Here is a 15931-nt window from a genome sequence, read left to right as displayed (position 1 = left end):
TGTTTGTATCTTAAGTCTTTTGATATTATGTATGTACAAACTCTTGCTACCAATATATTTATCACTATCAACATTATGATCCCATTTAATTCAATAATATTTTATAATACTAAAAAAATCATGCCTTTTCTTGATTACATACTTTCAAATTTTTATAACTCAAGAAACACAACCAAACAACAAAAACAATTAGCAAAAGAGAAAAAAAATGCTAGTGAACCAAATGTTCAAATTATTCGTGCTTTACAAACAATGATGTAATTTTTAATGCATTTCAATTTGGATTTAAGTTTTCAATGTATTTCATTATTTGTTATTTTTCTTGGTGTTGTCGTTTTTGGTTGTTTGTTTGTTGTCTTTACGTTTTTGTTGTTTTCTATGGGATTTTTATATAATTTGCATTTAGCCTTAAAGCGATCATTTAAAATATAACAATTTTTGTAGCTATTGTGTGTTGCTGTGAGATTATTAAATTCCCCCGAAAACAAAATGAGAACAACAATAACAATAGTTTCGGTTTCTATATAGTAATGTTTTCTTAATAACAATAACAAAGAAAACAAAAAACATAAAGCTAAAGTACCGCCGAAGAAAACAAAAACAACAAAAAAAAAGGAAATTTTTGAAATGAAAACAAAAATGTTTTTGCAAATGAATGTAATGTTGTTTTGTTTGTTGTTGTTTTTGGCTTAATAATAATAGTAAAAGTCTACGATTCGAGTACAAATTTGTTTTTGTTTCCCTTGTTTCTGGTTTTTTGTTTTACTTCACTTTTTTTCCTATTCGGATTTTTTTCTTTTTCGTGCAAGGCCGTTCACTTTGCGGGAATGTATAACTAATGGTCTTTGCGGTACAATTTTTTTTCCTATGCCAATGTATTTTTTTAAGATTTTGCTTATGGGTAATGGCAACAACAACAGTAACAGCTAGCCTGCCACTCATTAATTGTATACATAGCCGTTGTTGAAACCACAAATGCAAAATGTTTGCCAAAAAATTTTGGTTACCCTTAACATGAAAACGAAAATGTTTTCTGGTTAACTACAGTGGAAACGAGAGCAAAAGGTAAGTTGCTGTATGTTAATGCTGCTTGTTGTTTTTGTTTCTTCATATTTGGCAATATTTTTTTTTTTTTTTTTTTTTTTTTATTTAATTTCTTTATTTGCAATCTATTTTCAAAATAAAAACAATAAGCAAATGTTGTCATAATTCGGATAATAACGTAGTGCCTAGTTCCAGCAAACTAAGCTAACAATTATTGTAAGTTTTGAATATTATATTTCAAGACAACAATTATAATATATAATAATGTATATATGAATAGTAAAATACAAATTCTTTTATAATAAATTACGTATTAAGTTTTAGGTAAATGGCAAATCTAATATATGTCGCCTCTTCAATCGTCTTATTTCTTCACTATCATCCAGAAGGATTACAGCCAGGGCATTACTGTGATTACTTAGTCTGTTTAAGTAATTGGTGCTATATCTTCGTAATTCTTCAGTTATTAGAGGAATGCCGAGATCATGATGTATGTTATTATTATTAACGAACCATGGTGCATTAACTATTTGTCTTAATGTTTTTGATTGATATCTCTGCAGGATTTTTAAGTTTGATTTGCTTGTCGTTCCCCATATCTGAATACCATATGTCCACACTGGTTTCAATATGGATTTATATAAAATAATTTTGTTTTTCAATGATAATTGGGATTTTGGTCCCAAAAGCCAATACATCTTCTTCGTTTTTATATCTAATTGTTTTCGCTTTGCTGTGATATGATTTTTCCATGTGAGTCGTCTGTCGAGGTGAATCCCTAAGTACTTTACACAGTTTGTTGTAGGAATAGACATCCCATTCAAATACACATTAGGGCAGTCTCCTTTTCGTAAAGTGAAAGTTACGTGTGTGGACTTTTCAGGATTAACCATGATATTCCATTTTTTGCACCAGTCTTGTATTAAATTTAGTTCATTTTGCACTAAGGTGGATGCTATATTTTGAGATTCATTACATGCTAGTATTGCGGTGTCGTCAGCATATGTTGCGATTGTTACATCGTTGGTTGTTGGTAGATCGTATGTAAAAAGAGTGTATAAAATAGGTCCCAAAACGCTCCCTTGTGGGACTCCTGACCGCATTGCACAAAAATCAGATGATGAATCATTGATACATACGTAAAAAATTCGTTCGCTTAGATAGGATTTGATTAATAAATAAAAGGGAGTTGGCAGAATTGTTTTTAGCTTAAACAAAAGACCATAGTGCCAAACCTTGTCGAATGCCTGTTTAACGTCTAAAAACACAGCCGAGCAGTATTGTCTATTTTCCAATGCGTTCCTAATAGTATTAACAACGCGATGACATTGTTCAGGCGTTGCATGCTTGTTCCTGAAACCAAATTGATGTTCTGGAATCACAGAATTGGTGCAAGTCGTTTCTTCAATAGTTTTTCAAATAATTTTGAAAATATAGGTAATAGGCTTATTGGTCTGTATGACGTAAGAGCGTTTTCTGGTTTATTAGGCTTCAGTATCATTATAACTTTTGCATATTTCCATTGTGAGGGGAAGTGACTAGTTCGCATAATACTGTTAAAAATTGTTGTTAAAAAGATCATCCCTTTCAGTGGCAAGAATTTTATTACTTTAGAATCGATGTTATCATATCCTGGCGACTTAGAATTATTGAGATGATTTATTTCCTGTTTTACTTCACGTATAGTAATTGGTTTTATGGGACGAAACATTTGGCATGGTACATCAAGGAAATTAGTTATTTCTTCTACATCTGTTGCATTTGATGTAGAATATGGAGTAAATGTTTCTTCCAAATGTTTGCTAAATGATGAGGCCTTTTGATCATTTGTTCTGCACCAGGTACCATTTTGGTCCTTTACTGGTATATTTCTTTTCTTCGGTCTTGAGATATATTTCGTAGCATTCCAAAGGCTATGTTCATCATTCTTCGCTGGACTTAAGTTACTTAGAAAAACACCAGTTGACTCATCTCTTACCATTTGGATTTTCTTTTTGAGGGTATTTGTGGCATGATTGAGGTTATTTCTGTCTGTAGGCGCTCTTGTTCTCTTCCAAATTTTGCGTAATTTTCTTTTCTCTTTTATAAGTTTTCGCAATTCCAAAGAAATCCAAACAGATGTACCCTTTTGTGGAGTGCATTGTGGTGTTGATAGATACGCTGCGTTGTGAATAGTTCTGTTAAGAGTTTCCACGGCATCATCTATATCCAACCCTGACTTTAAAGGAATATTCAGATTCAAATTTGAATTTATGTGACTATCAAACGTAGATTTATCAGTAAGTTTCGTAATCAGTTTTTTCCTTATTGCAATCTTATTACAACATGAAGAATATGTTATAATAATAGGGCTGTGATCAGAGCTTAAATCATTTGAGTCACTAATATCCAACATGGATTGGGGAATTCCATAATATATTACGAAGTCCAACAAATCTGGAACTTTGATTGGGTCGCTAGGCCAATACGTTGGACTTCCAGAAGATAAGGCTTTATAACCATTTTTAATTATACATTTATATAATTCTTTACCCTTAGGATTTTGTAGCCTGGATCCCCACCACGGGTGTTTTGCATTGTAATCGCCACCAACAATGAATTTGTTGCCAAGTCTTTGGAAAAATTCTTCGTATTGGTCGGATTTAATACTATGCCTAGGAGGGCTGTATATGGATAATATTGGCACTGCTGAATTTCCGCAATAAATTTTCACACCTGCAGCTTGAATATGAGGCTCTGTGTACGGTTCCATAATGTCGTATTTTATTTTAGATTTAATGATTACCGCTGCACCGGCATGAGCCCTGTTATCAGGATGGTTGGCTGTTATTATATCATAATTTTTGATTTGAAAATAAGATCTACTTGTGAAGTGGGTTTCAGACACAAGCAGTATATCTATGGAATTATTTAAGAGAAATAGTTCAATTTCACTTTTATGATTTGAAATGCCATTAGCATTCCACTGTGCGATTCTTATGTCTAACTGCATAATTTGTTCATAAGCATGGACATCATGCTTATGAGGGTATTTGTTAACTCTACCTGTTTAGATACCATTGATTCCAGTTTTTGTAATACATTATTTACACCATCAGACATACCTCTCGCCGCATCTGAATACGTAGGCCCTTTCGCGTTATTTATTGGTTCGAAGTTGTTGTACTGATTTTGGTTTATGTTATTTTGATGTAAATTATATTTTGTTGAATTGGTAGAATTGACATTAGTTTTTCTTGCAATTAAGTTCTGGTATATTCTGCAACCTTTATAGTTTGCCGTATGACTTTCCAGACAATGTACGCATCGTGGAGGTGTTTCTTTAGTTTTTGGACATTCTGATGTAGGATGAGGAAGTCCGCATTTTACACATGCATATGGTCTTCTACAATAAGACTTGGTATGTCCGTATTGTTGGCAACGGTAACACTGTACCATATCGTCAAAAGTTTTTACTGGTTCAACAGTCATTGATGCATTTTCAATATTAGTTAGCTGATAAACATCTTTGTTGTTGGGCTGAGGATCCAAATCCACAAAAAACATCGAAAGGGGTTTTTTAGTTATGCGACTAAATGCGGGTCTAACATTCCTTACTTGATGTCCTGCAGACAGAAATTTGACTTTAATGTCTTCAATTGGTGTTGTGTAATGAAGACCTTTGCATACTACTGTAAATGCACGTTCCTGTTTAATTTGAAAGGTGTGATAGGTTTTTCTATGTTCATCAAAATATTTTATAACTTTTCTATATGATTCAACATCTTTTATCATTAGCCTAATTTCATGATTTCTTGTTGATTTAAAGTTGAACGTATCTCGTTCAATAATCTTCAGCAAATCTTTAACCATTTTATCAACATCACTGACATCTGGTATGAAAATAGGAGGAGGTCTGGGGGCTGAATTTGTTGTTGGTGTTTCTTCATCTTGATTTGTATCAAGAGCAGCATATTTATTTGTTGATACTTCAACATTATTTAAATCATGAAACCTTTTTGCTTCAAAAAGTTTCGGTGACCCTGAATTTTTTCTTTTATTATTGACTTTCTGCCAGTCCGCATCATCGTCGGTTTGGTCACTACTTGCATTGCTTGCAGCCATACCGATGGTTTGCACTTAGCACAATTGTTGTTGCGCACAAATGTGCCTGTGCCTTAAGCGCACTAAATTGTTATTGTTTTTTATGACACTCAAATTTCAGTACTTTTATGGTCTAAGAAAATAATGCAATTCAGTGCATTATTGTTGTTAGTTTTTTTATTTTTTTTTTTTTTTTTATTATTTTTGGTTCTTTCTTTTGTAACAGAGATTTATTACGCAGAGTACGTCTGGTATTGATCACGGTTAACCGAAGACTGGCAATATTTTATTAATGAAAGTGAAAATGAAGTTAATTTGTAGGAACGACCTGAAAGCGGTAAGTGTGTGGCAGTGTGTAAATTGTTGCCTTCTTGCCTTTTGGGGTTCAATGTAGCAATTTCAGGCCAATAGCAATGTGAACCCAACTGTGAAAGGAAATGTTTTTGTTAAAGGGTAAGAAGGTTAATTTAATGAAATGTTGTGTGTAAATAGAAGCTGGACAAATAGATTTATGTTGGAAATGAAATCACGATACGTTTCTCGTTGACCAGACAGAATTTCCAAAATGCCTAAGTAAAGACACACTACCATAATATCAATATGCTTCTTGAAATTCTTCTCCAGTATTTGTCTATAGAAGAAATCGTTGAGAAGTTTTTGGTCTGTAGAAGACCACTTGGAAATCAGTTTGTTGTCTGAGAACCCATTAAAAGGACTCTGTCTATAAAATGTCCCTTTGGAATGTATTCTGTTTAAATATGATATTTTTTAAAGATCTTCTCTCTATAGAACATACCAATTGGAAAGAACTTCTGTCTGCCGAAAATCAATTTGTTGTCTGAGAACCCTTTAAAAGGATTCTGTCTATAAAATGCCCCTTGGAATATATTCAGTTTATATATGATCAAAAAACAGAAACAAACAAAACGATTCCCGTACCAATCACACAAAGCCACAAACTTTTCAGCTTCTCTGAATCGTTTCATTCTCACAACCAAAACAAAAACACAAACTTTTCAACGTAAAAAGATGGAAACCGTACGATTGGTGAAATGTAACTTCGGCTGTGATTTGCCGAGTTGTTTCATTCACCACCGAAACAAAAAGTATTTTTGGGAAACGTTTCCCGTGCGTATTGTCAATGACACACTCAGCCACACGCACATGCGATTGCTTAACAACCCTATAAGTTAGCATCAGCATACCACAGTGAATTTTATCAACCACCAAACGTTTTTGATTTATTCACATGTGTTTAGTACTATTCCGTTTTCTATCTGCTCTTGTGGAGTTGAGTACTTTTCGCTTTTCGTTTTGTTTGCACTCACGAATGTAAACAAAACAAAACTAAACAGCGAGCTCGACCAACGTGGGTTTTGTTTCGTTTTGTGTTGTTCCTTTTGAAAATACGAAACGAAACGATTGGAAATGTTATTTAAAGTATTTTTACGTACGCTGTATATGATATTTCTTAAAAGGTCTTCTCTCTATAGAACACTTCTCTGCAAGTCTTCATTCTGCACATAGGTCTGACAGGGGTCTGTCTATAAAATACTTTGTAAAACAGATCTACATATCTATAGACACATTTTGAAAGGACTTCCGCATATATACTGGACGCCTTGAAAAAATCTTCTATATACAAACCATCCCTCTGAAAATCTTCTCTCTATAGAACACCCTTGTGTAAAGGCTTCTGTCTGTAGAAGATCCCTTAGAGAGTCTATAAAGAAAACATGGATATATCTTAGAAATAATTTTTCTGAAAGCCCCCTAAAAGTGTTTTTGTGTATAGAAGACTGTTTTTTAAGGCCTACCGTCTATAGAGGCCCTATTGAAAGAATTTCTGTGTATAGAGGACGATTCCAATTTTTTTATTAATAATCTTTTGTAAAGTCTTCTTTATAAAAAATTGTTTTTGAGATTTCTTCTGTGTAGAACACCTTCTGAATTCTGTCTATGGGGACTACTGTCAGTAGGAGACCTCTCCTTAAAAGACCCACTTTAATACATGTTTTTCTCTAAATGAAATTTTGAAATCGGTGCCAACTCTAGCTCGCAAACCAAAGAACTGATTGTCAGATAAGTTTGTGGGCTTATCAAGAATATCAAAAACTAGTGCTTCATCGATCCAAAAAACATCAGTTTTTTAAGTTAAAATTGAAATTTTGATTTTTGAGTAGACCATTTTCGTAAAACTTAATATTTTTAAAAATCGATCGATGAAGGACTGGAAGAATTCATAGAATAGATTAGAATATGCCATTTCAGACAAAAAAAAGTCTATTAAAAAGTTTCGTAGTTTTCTTGAAAAAAAAATCATAAAAATGGCTTTTATTGGGTCACCCCTTAAGTGGTCTTCTGTCTATACCCATTGGAAAGAGCTTCTGTCTATAGAATACACATTTGAAAGGTCTACTGTCTACAGATGACATTTGGAATGATTTTCTGTCTATAGAAGATCATTAACAGGAATTTTTGTCCATAAAAAGGCCTTTGAAAGGTCTTCTGTTTTTAGAGGACGTCTTTAAAAGGTATTATGTCTATACAGCACGCATTTGAAACGACTTCTGTCTACTGAAGGCCCTGAAAATGTTACTGTCTATAGAAGGACCCTTTGAAAGTTAACCGTCGTTGCCTATTAATAATCTATTGTAAGACCTTCTGTAAAGAGAAAAGTTCGTTTGAAAATCTTCTGCATACAAAGCCTTCTAAAATCTCTTTTAAAGCCCCATTGTGAGAGGTCTTCTGTAAAAGAAGACCCATTTGAAATACCCTCTGCTGTATCCAACATCAATTTAACTACATTTCAGCAGATAGCATTAGATGCTAGTGATATTTGTTATATAGTTTTATTGTAATTTTTTATTATAATAAATATTTGAAAAAATAAAAAATAAAAATAATATAAATACCCTCTGACTATAAATGACTTTTCGAAAGATTTTCTTTCTACAAATCGCCGCTTTGAAAGGTCTTCGGTAAAAGAGAAGTCGCCTGTATATAATAGGCATTAAGAAATATCTTCTGTCTATTGACGACGTTATTAAAACGTCTTCTGTGTACAGAAGAGCCCCTTGAATGGTACTCTGTCCAGAGAATACACTTTTGAAAGGTATTCTGTATGTAAGGATCCCTTTGAAAGGCCTTCTCTATAAGGAAGACCTTCGTAATAATCTTTTGTCTATAGAAGAACTAGAAACAATTCGGTCTACAGAACAGCCTGTGAAGACTACTGTCTACAGAAGACCATCAGTTTATGGAAGACTTCTTTGACAAATCTTCTAATTATGGGAGACAGTTGGAAATATCTTCAGATTTTAGAAGACGCCTTTGAATGGTCTTCCGTATTTGGAGCCTTTTGTCTATAGAAGACATTTGGAAATATCTTCTGTTCTTTGAAAATCTTCTGCATAGAAACCCATCTAAAATCTCTTCTAAAGACCCATAGTGAGAGGTCTTCTGTATAAGAAGGCCCGTTTGAGACATCCTCTGCATATAAATGACTTTTCGAAAGATTTTCTTTCTACAAATCGCCGCTTTGAATGGTCTTCGGAAGGAGAGAAGTCGCCTGTATATAGAAGGCATTAAGAAATATCTTCTGTCTATTGACGAAGTTTTTAAAAGGTCTTCTGTATAAAACAGAGAGAAGACTCTTTATTGAAGGATCTCCTCTATAAAGAATGGATTTGGAAATATATTCCGTCTATAGAATACGCCTTTGAAAAGTCTTCTGTCTACAGAAGACACTTTTCAGAGGTCCTCTGTTTCTAGAAGACATTTGGAAATATCTTCTGTCTGCAAAAGGCGCCTTTGAAAAGCCTTTGAAAGGTCTTATATCTATAGACAGGTCTTCTGCCTATAGGGATTTCTTTGAAAAGTCATTTGTATAAAGAAGACCGCTGTAATAATCTGTTAAGAAATTTAGAACTAATTGCTGACCATAGAACAGCCTTTGAAAAGACTTCTATCTACAAAAGACCCTTTCGAATGGTCTTTTGTCCATAAAAACATTTGGAGATATCTTCGGTATACAAATCGCCGCTTTGAAAGGTCTTTTGAATATAGAAGGGAAGTCATCTATACATAGAACACATTTGGAAATATTCTGTCTACAGAAGACCTCCCTTGAAATGTCTTCTGTTTATGAAACACATTTGGAAATACCTTTTGTCTACAGAAGACGCTTTTGAAAGGTAGTCGGTATATGGAAGATGCCTCTGAAAGGCCTTCTGCCTGAAGAAGACCTCCTTGAAAAGTTTTCTACTTATAGAAGGCACCTCTGAAAGGTCTGCCGTCTATCGAATAAGCCCATGAAAGGTTTACTGTACACGGAAGATACTTTTGAAAGGTTGTCTGACTAAAGAAGATCCCCTTGAAAGGTCTTCTATTTATAAAAAGTTCCTCTGAAATGTCTTCCGCCTATAGAATGCGACATTTAGAAATATCTTCTGTCTATAGAAGACCCCTTTGCAAGGTCTTCTGTTTATAGAAGACGCATTTGAAAGGTCTTCTGTATATGGAAGACATTTGCAAATATCTTCTGTCTAGAGAAGATGCCTTTGTAGATTCTTCTGTCTAAAGAAGATCCGCTTGAAAGATCTCATATTTATATAAGTTCCTCTGAAATATCGTCCGTCTATAGAATATGCCTTTGAAAGATCTTCTGTCTCCAGAAAATCCTTTTGAAAACTCTTCTGTATATGGTAGACATTTGGAAATATCTTATGTATATAGAAGACTCCCTTGAAAGGTCTTCTCTATATGGAAGACGACTTTGAATGGTCTTTCGCCTATAGAGAGCATTTGGAAATATCTTCTGTCTACAGAAACCCCTTTGTAGAACCTACATATATAGAAGACTATTAGAAATATCTGTCTATAGAAGAAACCTTTGAAAGGTCTTCTGTTTATTGAAGACGCCTTTGAAAAATCTTCTGTATATCGAAGACATTTTGAAATATCTCCTGCCTACAGAAGACGATTTTAAAAGTTATTCTGTATATGGAATATGCCTGTGAAAGGTCTTCTGCTTGAAGGATATATTTTCTCTTTTTAGAAGTCTTCTTTGAAAGGCCTTCCGTCTACATAGAACCCCTTTGAAAGGTGTTCTGTATAAAGAAATATTGTCTTTCTATAGAATACACCTTGAATGGAATTTTGTCTACAGAAGACAGCTTTCAAAGTTTCTCTCTATAGAAGACGCTTTTAAAAGGTCTTCTGAATGTAGGAGACACCGTTCAAATGTAAATTGTTCTATGTATGGAAGACATTTGGAAAAATCTTTTGTCCAAGAAATAAGCTTTTGAAAAGACTTCTTTCCACAGAAACACCTGTGAAAGGTCTTCTGTAGAGATTTGGAAATATCTTCGGTCTATAGAAGACGCCTATGAAAGGCCTTTTGTGGATAAAAGACACTTTTGAACGGACTTTTGTCTTTAGGAGACATTTGGGGGAAAAAAACAAAACATTGTTCCACAACATCCCATACGGGACAAGGGAGACTTCTCTCATATCAATGAGTGCATCCCGATTCATATTTAGCTCAATGATATGGGACCTACTTATCGCCGAGTCCGAACGGCCTGTCTTAAGGCACCACTTGTGGAGAAGTTTTTCAAGGCTGAAATACTCAGAAAATGTCGCCAACATTACTGAGGGGTATTTTGCCACCGTTGAAAAATGTTTGATGTTGCCTGACCGGGGAATCGAACCAAGGACCTTCTGCGTGCAAGGCGGGCGTGCATACCGTTGAACCACGGTGGCACCCAGACAATTGGGAACAATTTTCTGAAAAAAGACGCCTCGGAAAGGACTTCTGTATGCAAAAGAACCCTTTTAAAGTTCTTTTGTATTTAGAAAGCTTTTCTTTAAATGTTCTTCTTTCTACAAAAGACCTCTTTGAGAGGTTTTTTGTCAATAGAAGAAACCATAATAAGGTCTTTTAGAAGTCCTTTAAAAGGAATTTCTTGCCATAGAACAAGCTTCTGAAAAGCCGTCTGTCTACAGAAGACCCTTTCGAAACGTCTTCTGTCCTTTAGAAATTTCTTTTGTTTATGCAAATGCTCTTTGAAAGATTTTATACCTTCTACAGACTCTGAAAGGACTTTCGTCCTCTTAGAATGTCTTAATGTTATCTCTGTAGAATACCTTTTGAATTTTTTTATAGAAGACGTTTGTAACAGGTCAAATGTCTACAGAAGAATGGTATTAGTTGTTGTAATCCTAACAAACGGGTATAAATTGGAGATTTCCAAACAAAAGACTTAAGAAACAAGCGTAAAATTGAAATGTTGCAGAATGCGGCATTCTATTAGAATAACAAATACATATGCAAAAGTCTCCTTACTTTATGTTCTTAAGAAAAATACACCAACCAAAAACCACAACAACAACTCGAAAAACTTGAACTAATGACAGTTCTTCTAAATATCATTTGTTTTCATAAAAATCACATAAATCTTTTTTAGTGGGTTGCGTTTTGTTAGAAAACAAAAACCTCAACCCAATGATCGGCAACATATTCTAGTGGGGGAAAAATAAAAAAAAAAACAAAACCTTAACAAATGTTACATAACGTTTTTAACAAATCTTAGCACAAAGTAATAAATGTCAAAATTTTATAGTTGGTTTTTTTTCAAGATTTTTTTCTACCAGTAATTGTTGCCATTTTGCCATGCTTTGTGTATGCCATGAAGGAGAATGCTGCTCAGGCTTTAAAAGCAAAACAAAAAAAAAAACGGCGACTCATCTGCCGTTCGATGTTACATCGGCAAACAAACATTTATCGATAAAGTAAAACGTGTGCCCCAACAAGGCGAAGATGAAGAAGAAGACAAATCAAATGCGACATCTATAAAACTACAACCAAGTGCAACAACAAATACAACAAATTCGAATACCCGCAACTTATGTGCTGCTGCAAGTCATAAAAGTCGTGACTTTAAAAGTTCAACAACATTTCAAATGAAAATAAAAGTGAATTGCTTTGAAAAAAGAGAAGAAGAGTATCGTAAGCAGTGATTGAATGCCTTGCCATAAATATTCGTTCTAAGCTAAACGATTTGTTTTTGCCTTAGCGTTTAACGTAGCAAAGTGTTAAATACCATTAAAAACTTTTTGATTTGCAATGAAAATATCCTAATGACAATAGTGTAACGTGCTTAACGCCGCCACCACCACCACACATTATCCGCTTACAAGATTGCGGAGTTGTAATTACAATTGTCTAGATTAGGACGGTTTAGTGTTAGTTTTTTCGTTGTTGTTGTTATTGTTGTTTTTCTGTCATTTACTTTTTGGCTTAAGAGTTTCGTTTGGTGCAAAAACGGATGTCTGTGTTTAACAAAAATTAACGTTTAAGAAATTGCGTTAACGTTTCTATTTAACAAAATGACGTTTAGCTGTAATGCTTGTTAATGTTGTTGTTGTTGAACAACAACATTAAATACAAATGCAATAAAACGCCAATCGAGGCAGGTTGTTGCTAAAACATCAATTGTTTTTTTTTTTTTTTTGCTGTCTCTCTGTTTCCAGCTAGAGGTGTCTGGCATTCTGCCGTCTGAAATGAAACTTGGTAATTGGGTAAGAATTTAATGAGGCTTAAATACCGTTACAAGTGACTAAACTCTGGCGTTAGAGCTACTCGAGAGAATTGGGAAAATAAAAAACCGTAAATATTTCAAAAATAAATCAATTAGGAAATTTGTGAATAGAATCGCATTTTTTAGAAAAAAGTCGGAATATTGAAAGCCTTAAGAAGGAAATTATTAAAATGTATACCTCTCTGAAATTGAAAATCGCTGATCGATTCTCTAGATGCGAACAAGTTGTGGAAGTTGAATGCTAAATATTCGACATTGTAAGTTACGTACGGCCTTAAATAAGATCAACATCACCTCTGAAATTAATACAAAAAGAAGCAGTCGACAATTATATACAGATCCGATTGAGATGTTTTGAAAGTGACGGATACTTTATTATTCCACGGTCTGTAGACGACCCCTTTTAAATGTTCTCTGTCTACAGAAGTATTTGAAGTTTTTCTGTCTATAGAGGCCGCTGTGAAAAGTCTTACGTTATTAGATGACCCTTTGGAAGATTCTCTCTATATAAGACTACTTTGATAGATCATCTGCCTATAGAAAACAAATTTGAAATGTGTTCTGTTTATGGAAGACACTTTTAAAAGGTAAAATACCTCTGTAGAGAGGATGTTTTATCTCAGTAAGAGAACTTTCGTATTGTCCATAGAAAACTATTTTGACAGGTTTTGTGTCTATAGAACAACTTTGACAATGCCTATAAAGGGTCTTCTGTCTCTAGAATGATGGCCTCTTTAAAAGTCTTCAGTGCCATTCTTATACCCCCAGCATTTATGCTAACGAGGGTGTATACACTTTCATACGGGCAAAATGTGCCTCATCGAAATAATGGTTTTAGACTCCAAGGATGTTTGGACGAAATCCGTTTCAGACAATCTAGAGTCGATTTAGCAATGTCCGTCCGTCTGTCTGGCTGGAGCGCACGAAAACTCTCGAACTAATTAACCTATTTGGTCCAAAATTTGGCTGTAGTAATAATTTGTTCAAACATAGTTCAAGTTCGAAGTTGGGTCATATCGGTATCCCTCGGGTACCTCCCCCACAAAAGTTCAAAAATGTTCGGAAAATTTGTGCGCACGATAACTCTTGAAAGGAGAAGCCGATTTGTCCCATACTTTGCACATCGTGAAATGTCTACCAGACATAGATGAGTTTCCAATATGGACTTTACCGGTTCACTCCTTCGGGTACCTCCCACACAAAATTTCGGATAAGTTCAGTTTAATACCACCTCTCGAATCGCTTTGATTTTTGTTGTAGCAACATGCATTCGTTGCCCCCATTACGATGGTACACGTTTTTTAGGGGAAAGTCCATACTTCCTGAGAAAATAGCTCAAAAGTTGTTAAAAAAAACCAATGACACCATGAGTAGTGGTTGGATCGCACTATAACTCTCGAACGGATTAACCGATTTGGTCCAAAATTTGGCTTTCAAAATATTTTGTTCAAACTTAGTTTAAGTTCAAAGAAAGACCATATCGGTCCACACACTTGGGTACCTCCCCCACAAAAGTTCAAAAAATGGTCGGAAAAATTTTGCGCACTATAACTCGTGAAAGAAGAAGCCGATATGGTCCATACTTTGCACATTGTGAAATTTCTGCTAGACATAAGTTCGGTTTTAATATGGACTCTATCGATCCGATCCTTCGGGTACCTCCCACACAAAATTTCGGATAAGTTCAGTTGAAGACCTGATCTCGAATCGCTTTGATTTTTGTTATATCAACTTGTATTCGCTGCCCCCATTACGACGGTAAAAGTTGTTTCAGGGGCAAGTTCATATTTCCTGAGAAATGTCCGAAAGACGTAGAGCTTCATGTGTAGTTGCTCTGGCCATAACTCCGGACGAATAAGCTGATTCGATCCAATTTTGGACTCCGCATCCAATTTAGTTTAAGTTCGAAGAAGCGCTGTATCGGTCCACCCATTCCGAAGATCCTTTCGAAATTTTTGCCGATGCTTCTCCATGTGGTCCTGATTACAGAGATAATCTATTTTGCGTTCAAAATACGTCCAAAAATGGCCACAAAATTTGAAAATCCGTAATACATTATTATCGGGATTTTTGTATTCGATTCGATATTGTCAGTAGATGAAAGTTCCAATTCACAACGGCTGAGTTTATATCTCTGTCGCCAAAGCCGACTGATACTTCTTTACTTGTTAAGGTCTTCTGTCTATAGATGACCCCTTTGAAAGCTCTTCCGTCTATAAAAGAGTCCTTTGGAAGGTCGTCTGTATAGAGGACCTTTTGTATAGTCGTCAGTCTATAGAGGGCCTTTTGAAAGGTCTTCCTTTTATAAAACAGCTCGCCAAAAGTTTTCTGTCTTGTTTTTGGTGAAAATCATGGACCTAAAAAATAGTGTCCTAATTATTCCACGTACACATTCAACACCGCTAACAGGAATAAAAGCCCCATACTCTTATTAATTGCTGAAACTCCATTAGGGACTGGCTTTTAGGAGACTATGGGACCTTTATCCAGAGAATTACCTCAAGGATAACAGCACATGACCCGAACATAAAATCCAATTTCTCATTATACCTCAGTCTTGCCTTGGTGTAGTAATGGTTGCAGACACGAAGTATGTTTGGTCGAAATCCGTTTCAGACAATGATGAGTCGATTAAGCCTAGCCCGGATCAACCGATTTGGTCCAAAATTTTCACGTCGTACTATTTCCAACATACGTATATCGATCCACAATTTCAAGTACCTTCCACACAAAATTTCAAAATTATCTGTTTCAAAATTATCTTACGGCCTTATAACGATGTTAATGTTTTACGTGGACATGTCCATACTTCGTGAGATAATGACCCAAGAGCTGTAAAAAACCTTTGTTGGTACCAGTAAAATTAGTTATGAGCATGATAACTTACGAATTGAGTGTCCGATTAGGACAAAATTTTGCACAACGTAAAATATCTTCCATATATATGAATATCAAGTTCCAGGAAAGTCTACATCGGACAGTTTAAAGTCTGTTCGATTATAGTTTGGACATTTTTACTAATGGTACTTCTTGTGGTCCTGTTTGCAACAATATAATATTTTACGTGGCCGGTTTCACGCTCTCTGACACTTTGGACACTTACCCAAAAGTTCTAGAAAATCCTAAGGCGACCAATTAAAATATTTGGTGGGCACTATAACTATCGAATAAAGTCATTGGCATCGGTCCAAACTTTGCAC

General features: G+C 34.8%; 1 protein-coding gene across 1 annotated transcript in view; it reads right to left on the bottom strand.

Annotated features, from left to right (window-relative positions):
* Positions 1-15931, bottom strand: part of exp (expansion) — a 221567-nt gene that overhangs the window by 84035 nt on the left and 121601 nt on the right. The window lies entirely within an intron of this gene.

Source organism: Musca autumnalis, unplaced genomic scaffold, assembly GCF_047663935.1.
Source record: "Musca autumnalis isolate F117 unplaced genomic scaffold, ASM4766393v1 scaffold_5, whole genome shotgun sequence".
NCBI classification, from domain to species: domain Eukaryota; kingdom Metazoa; phylum Arthropoda; class Insecta; order Diptera; family Muscidae; genus Musca; species Musca autumnalis.
The sequence above is the reverse complement of the archived record's forward strand: the minus strand, read 5'-3'. Positions and strand labels throughout refer to the sequence as shown.